The following is a 7,703-nucleotide window of genomic DNA, read 5'->3' as shown; positions in this document are numbered from 1 at the left end:
ATTTATCGCCCTCCAGGTTCCCTTGGAGAGTTCATCAATGAGCTTGACGCCTTGATAAGTTCCTTTCCTGAGGATGGCTCACCTCTCACAGTTCTGGGTGACTTTAACCTCCCCACGTCTACCTTTGACTCATTCCTCTCTGCCTCCTTCTTTCCACTCCTCTCCTCTTTTGACCTCACCCTCTCACCTTCCCCCCCTACTCACAAGGCAGGCAATACGCTTGACCTCATCTTTACTAGATGCTGTTCTTCCACTAATCTCATTGCAACTCCCCTCCAAGTCTCCGACCACTACCTTGTATCCTTTTCCCTCTCGCTCTCATCCAACACTTCCCACACTGCCCCTACTCGGATGGTATCGCGCCGTCCCAACCTTCGCTCTCTCTCCCCCGCTACTCTCTCCTCTTCCATCCTATCATCTCTTCCCTCTGCTCAAACCTTCTCCAACCTATCTCCTGATTCTGCCTCCTCAACCCTCCTCTCCTCCCTTTCTGCATCCTTTGACTCTCTATGTCCCCTATCCTCCAGGCCGGCTCGGTCCTCCCCTCCTGCTCCGTGGCTCGACGACTCATTGCGAGCTCACAGAACAGGGCTCCGGGCAGCCGAGCGGAAATGGAGGAAAACTCGCCTCCCTGCGGACCTGGCATCCTTTCACTCCCTCCTCTCTACATTCTCCTCTTCTGTCTCTGCTGCTAAAGCCACTTTCTACGACTCTAAATTCCAAGCATCTGCCTCTAACCCTAGGAAGCTCTTTGCCACCTTCTCCTCCCTCCTGAATCCCCCTCCCCCTCCCCCCCTCCTCCCTCTCTGCGGATGACTTCGTCAACCATTTTGAAAAGAAGGTCGACGACATCCGATCCTCGTTTGCTAAGTCAAACGACACCGCTGGTTCTGCTCACACTGCCCTACCCTGTGCTTTGACCTCTTTCTCCCCTCTCTCTCCAGATGAAATCTCGCGTCTTGTGACGGCCGGCCGCCCAACAACCTGCCCGCTTGACCCTATCCCCTCCTCTCTTCTCCAGACCATTTCCGGAGACCTTCTCCCTTACCTCACCTCGCTCATCAACTCATCCTTGACCGCTGGCTACGTCCCTTCCGTCTTCAAGAGAGCGAGAGTTGCACCCCTTCTGAAAAAACCTACACTCGATCCCTCCGATGTCAACAACTACAGACCAGTATCCCTTCTTTCTTTTCTCTCCAAAACTCTTGAACGTGCCGTCCTTGGCCAGCTCTCCTGCTATCTCTCTCAGAATGACCTTCTTGATCCAAATCAGTCAGGTTTCAAGACTAGTCATTCAACTGAGACTGCTCTTCTCTGTGTCACGGAGGCGCTCCGCACTGCTAAAGCTAACTCTCTCTCCTCTGCTCTCATCCTTCTAGACCTATCGGCTGCCTTTGATACTGTGAACCATCAGATCCTCCTCTCCACCCTCTCCGAGCTGGGCATCTCCGGCGCGGCCCACGCTTGGATTGCGTCCTACCTGACAGGTCGCTCCTACCAGGTGGCGTGGCGAGAATCTGTCTCCGCACCACGTGCTCTCACCACTGGTGTCCCCCAGGGCTCTGTTCTAGGCCCTCTCCTATTCTCGCTATACACCAAGTCACTTGGCTCTGTCATATCCTCACATGGTCTCTCCTATCATTGCTATGCAGACGACACACAATTAATCTTCTCCTTTCCCCCTTCTGATAACCAGGTGGCGAATCGCATCTCTGCATGTCTGGCAGACATATCAGTGTGGATGACGGATCACCACCTCAAGCTGAACCTCGGCAAGACAGAGCTGCTCTTCCTCCCGGGGAAGGACTGCCCGTTCCATGATCTCGCCATCACGGTTGACAACTCCATTGTGTCATCCTCCCAGAGTGCTAAGAACCTTGGCGTGATCCTGGACAACACCCTGTCGTTCTCAACTAACATCAAGGCGGTGACCCGTTCCTGTAGGTTCATGCTCTACAACATTCGCAGAGTACGACCCTGCCTCACACAGGAAGCGGCGCAGGTCCTAATCCAGGCACTTGTCATCTCCCGTCTGGATTACTGCAACTCGCTGTTGGCTGGGCTCCCTGCCTGTGCCATTAAACCCCTACAACTCATCCAGAACGCCGCAGCCCGTCTGGTGTTCAACCTTCCCAAGTTCTCTCACGTCACCCCACTCCTCCGCTCTCTCCACTGGCTTCCAGTTGAAGCTCGCATCCGCTACAAGACCATGGTGCTTGCCTACGGAGCTGTGAGGGGAACGGCACCTCCGTACCTTCAGGCTCTGATCAGGCCCTACACCCAAACAAGGGCACTGCGTTCATCCACCTCTGGCCTGCTCGCCTCCCTACCTCTGAGGAAGTACAGTTCCCGCTCAGCCCAGTCAAAACTGTTCGCTGCTCTGGCACCCCAATGGTGGAACAAACTCCCTCACGACGCCAGGTCAGCGGAGTCAATCACCACCTTCCGGAGACACCTGAAACCCCACCTCTTTAAGGAATACCTAGGATAGGATAAAGTAATCCTTCCCCCCCCCCCCCCTTAAAAGAGTTAGATGCACTATTGTAAAGTGGTTGTTCCACTGGATATCATAAGGTGAATGCAACAATTTGTAAGTCGCTCTGGATAAGAGCGTCTGCTAAATGACTTAAATGTAAATGAAAATGAAAAGGTTCAACGCTTGCTCACCATAGTAGCCTAACCTATGTGCGCATTGTGCTTTCAATGATGATACAAATTTTTGATTGCACTTTGATTCATGTTGGTTGTGCGCCCTCACTTCTTTCCATTATCAATATTTATTTACAGACATTGTAGTAAACTACAGTCTAATCATATTTAAGTTAATTTCATAATCAATTTAACTGCCACTTGATTCTCTGCCCATGTAAGTAGCCTAATCTATTTCAATGAGACCACACATACTAGGTGCACTTGAACTCTCATGCACAACTAGGAGAGGTAGGCTACTAAAGTTCAAGCAGCGAATTCTGAGTGCCTGAATAATATGAAAAAGATGTGCTTTTAATACAATAGGTAGGCTAACACATACAAAGCAGAAAGAGGAGTGTTTCCAAATAGTCTGTGGGACAACTGCCCACTCCAGCCCACAGCATGAAAACTGCAGACCGGGCTGCAATGATCTCTGTCGGACCCGCAGGTCCCGCAGGCATCCTACGGAATGCAGCCCTCTAGTGCAGTCAGTACACAACACTATGCTCATCATGTCTTAGCAGGATCAGATGGTGACAGGGGTCCCAGCAGGGTCAGACAGCCAGGGAGCTCAAGTGAATTTAGCAGTATATTAATAATATCAGTGAATGATACAAAGATACCATCTTGAATTGATGGGTAGACCTAAAGTAGCTACAGGACAGCAGCTTAAGTTTAAAACTTCTTGTCAATAGGGGGGCGCTGTTTTCACTTTGGAAAAAATCGTGCCCAAATTAAACTGCCTCGTACTCTATTCTAGATCGTACAATATGCATATTATTATTACTATTGGATGGAAAACACTCTCAAGTGTCTAAAACTGTTTGAATTATATCTGTGAGTAAAACAGAACTCATTTTGCAGCAAACTTCCATACAGGAAGTGAAAAATCTGAAAACGATGCTCTGTTCCAGGACCTGCCTATTCAATTGCCTAATATTTATCGATATGCATGCACTTCATACGCCTTCCACTAGATGTCAACAGGCAGTGGAAGGTGGAATGGGGTGTCTAGCTTGATCTGAGGCCGAACAAGAGCTTTTGGAGTGACAGGTCTCGAAATGTCTTTGTCTTCTCTGGCGCGCGAAGTACGTCGACATTGTCTTCTGATAAGCGTTCGGTATACACGGCTAATGTCTCCGGCTCTGATTTTATTTGATACATGTGATAATAACTTCGTAAAGTATGTTTTTTCAACCGAGTTTTATCAGATTATTCAACGTTTATTGGGACTTTTGGAGTTTTCCGTTCTTTGCGTCGAGAGAAACTGGGAACGTCATCAACATTGGCTAGCATTGTGGCACGAATTCGACAGGAGAAAAGGACATTCTAAAACCAAACAACGATTTATTCTGGACCTAGGACTCCTTGTACAAGATTCTGATGGAAGCTCAACAAAAGTAAGAACAATTTATGATGTTATTTCGTATTTCTGTGGAAAATGTTGATTCCTATTCTCTGCCGTTTTGGCGGGCGCTGTCTCGCAATAATGCAAGCTGTTTGTTATGGTAAAGTTATTTTTTAAAATCTAACACGGCGGTTGCATTAAGAACCAGTGTATCTTTCATTTGCCATACAACAAGTATTTTTATGTAAAGTTTATGATGAGTTCTTTGGTCAGATTAGGTGAGTGTCCAAAATAGCTCCGGACATTCTGGTGAATCGATGCTACATATTCACAATGTATAACCACGGTTTGCAGCTCTAAATATGCACATTTTCGAACAGAACATAAGTGTATTGTATAACCTGATGTTATAAGACTGTCATCTAATGAAGTTGGTCAAGGTTAGTGATTCATTTTATATCTTTTGCTGGTTTTTGCGAATGCTATCTATGAGGTGAATAAATGCGGTTGTGTGTTTGGCTATTGTGGTAAGCTAATATAATGCTATATTGTGTTTTCGCTGTAAAACACTTAAAAAATCGGAAATATTGTCTGGATTCACAAGATGTTTATCTTTCATTTGCTGTACATCATGTATTTTTCATAAATGTTTTATGATGAGTATTTAGGTATTTCACGTTGCTCTCTGTAATTATTCTGGCTGCTTTGGGGATATTTTTGATGGTAGCTGCAATGTAAAACTGTGATTTATACCTCAAATATGCACATTTTCGAACAAAACATAAATTTATTGTATAACATGTTATAAGACTGTCATCTGATGAAGTTGTTTCTTGGTTAGTGACTAATTATACCTCTATTTGGTCGGTTTTGTGATAGCTACCTATGCGGTAGAAACATGGTGAAAATATGCGGTTGAGTCTTTGGCTATTGTGGTTAGCTAATAGAAATACATATTGTGTTTTCGCTGTAAAACATTTTAAAAATCGGAAATGATGGCTGGATTCACAATATGTTTATCTTTCATTTGCTGCATTGGACTTGTGATTTCATGATATTTATATGCTATTATTTACTTGTAGCGCTATGCTAGGCTATGCTAGTCAGCTTTTACTGATGAGGATGCTCCCGGATCCGGGATGGGTGTTAAGTAAAGGTTAAAGCTACTGTCACGTTCTGACCATAGTTCTTGTGTGTTTTACTTGTTTTAGTGTTGGTCAGGACGTGAGCTGGGTGGGCATTCTATGTTGTGTGTCTAGTTTGTCTGTTTCTATGTTTGGCCTAATATGGTTCTCAATCAGAGGCAGGTGTTTTGTGTTGTCTCTGATTGGGAATCATATTTAGGTGGCTTGTTTTGTGTTGGGGTTTGTGGGTGGTTGTTTCCTGTCTTTGTGTTCGTTTCACCAGAGAGGACTGTTTCGGTTTGCCACGTTTGTTATTTTTGTATTTTGTAAGTGTTCACGTTTTTGTCTTGTTTATTAAAACATGTTGAACACGAGCTACGCTGCGTCTTGGTCCGATCCCTGCTACACCTCCTCTTCAGACGAAGAGGAGGAAGGCTGCCATTACAGCTACAGTCTGGGATCTGGGAATAATGGTCATTTCAATTATTGAACCATTGATTCTATTCTTGGATAATATAATGTATAAATGTACACCAAGGTAATTCTTTGTCATGCCTCATTTTAGGAGGATCAGATGGTGACAGGGGTCTCAGCAGAGTCAGGCAGCCAGGGAAGACCAGTCTTTGACAGAGGTGAGGTGATTTTTTGCAGATACAACACTTTATTCTCTCTGTGCAGCAAACACTGGACGAGCCAAATGCTATTTTAAAGCGGTCTGACATACCTCCAAAGTTCATTTCCAAACTGTATCAAGGGTTGATAGAGGCTTTTACCGATGAGACAAAACATGTAAAACAAAAATGTGAGGAAGACCTGGCAGAAGCTATTGATGATGAATAGATACAGATATGTTTGAATGCCCAGTCATGTTCATATCATCTCAGACATAAACTACTGCAGTTTAAGACCATCCATAGAACATACTATATGCCAGTGAAGCTGAATAACATGCACTCAGAAATGTACTTCCTCTGCTGAGGTGTAAAACACGAAAGGGGACATATTTGCATGTTATGGTCTTGTGAAGGCTGGCTGAATTCTGGCAAAGAGTATGTTGTTTTATCTCAGCATGTCTACAGATTCAACCTTCTCCCTGTTTTTCTTTGCTTGGAAATGTTGATACTGGAGACTGTTATCGGAAGAAACTGTGTAACCAAGCATTTATAGCAGCTAAGAAATGCATTGCCATTAATTGGAAGGTTGGTTATACTCCCACAATGTCATGTTATGTATCACTAGATTTTATTTATTACAAGATTAAGGGTATACTGGGTAACTTTCATAAGATCTGGATGTCTTATATGGAACAGTACGACTAAAGGAGTCTGTATTTGAAAACATGCCCACGTCAGGGGAGATACCTACTTAGGCAATCCCTAGCAGCTGGGCTGCTCAGTGCTGGCCCTAGGGGTCTGCCATCCTGTGAGTTGGCACTCTGGCCTAGGCCTAACACACGCAAAACAAAAAATGTATGTTTCACTAAGATCCTAAAGCTGAGTGGGGTGTGTTGGGTTGGGGCGCTGCAGGGTGTTGGACCCCTAGGGACAGGACGGGGCGACCCAGCTATATTGTGTGCAAGTAAAAAGATCTCTACAGTACAACTAGTCATTTGAGATTAATTATATTGAGGATTTGCTGTTTCTGTGTGTTAATGTATATTTGAGGTGTATGTGTTTATTTTGTTTATTTTTTTTCCAAACCTTAGCGTTGGGAATGAAAACATTTTAAGGTGTGAACTGGGAAGGAAATTGTGTTGGGAGAGAGGTGAGTTACTGACTAGACTGGTGGGGGTCGGGCGTGCAGGCGGCTCGGGCTGGCTCGTCGGTCTGGCTGAAATTTTATACAGAGGATGTCTTAATAAAGACAATCAAAAGTCTGTATTTTTTTAGGAGTTGTTCATTTGTTAGGCTATTGGTTAAAGGTGCAACACAATATTTATTATTGAATTACCTTCGATCTGGTTCAGTCTCATTAATCACTTAAACATATTTAATAATGATCTCTTAACTATAATGTCTGCTGACTTTTTGTTCTAAATAAAGACAGCATATTGGATTGTATGAAAAATGCAGGAAATTAGCTTTAGATGCCCAAAGAAATTCTGGTGGAGGACACACAGACCCCCCGACAGGTTATGCCCCCCACACTTCCAAAACCAAAGTGGCGCCCATGGTTTATACAATAAGCAAAATGATCATGCTGTTTGTATGTGGCTGCCATGAAAGTGAACTGTGTTTGTGTTTGATCCGGGGTGTATTCATTCTGACGATTCTGTTGAAAAACATTTCTTAAACAAAAGAAAACGGAACGAAACAGGGATAAACATACCTGAATTTGTCCAATAGAAACTCTTGTTTGCAACTGTTGGACTAATGATTACACCCTTGATGAGCTAGATGAAGCCAAGAGATTGCAAGGCGGTATTGAATGTGTCACTGTCTGTACCCCAATTGGCTTCTGGACCTGTGCACCTACGTTCTTTCATTCATAGGCTAGGTTGTAGCAACCCCATGATGGTTGTAGGGAAAATTTGAGTATCA

Source organism: Salvelinus alpinus, chromosome 23, assembly GCF_045679555.1.
Source record: "Salvelinus alpinus chromosome 23, SLU_Salpinus.1, whole genome shotgun sequence".
NCBI classification, from domain to species: domain Eukaryota; kingdom Metazoa; phylum Chordata; class Actinopteri; order Salmoniformes; family Salmonidae; genus Salvelinus; species Salvelinus alpinus.
This window is presented reverse-complemented; position numbering follows the sequence as displayed.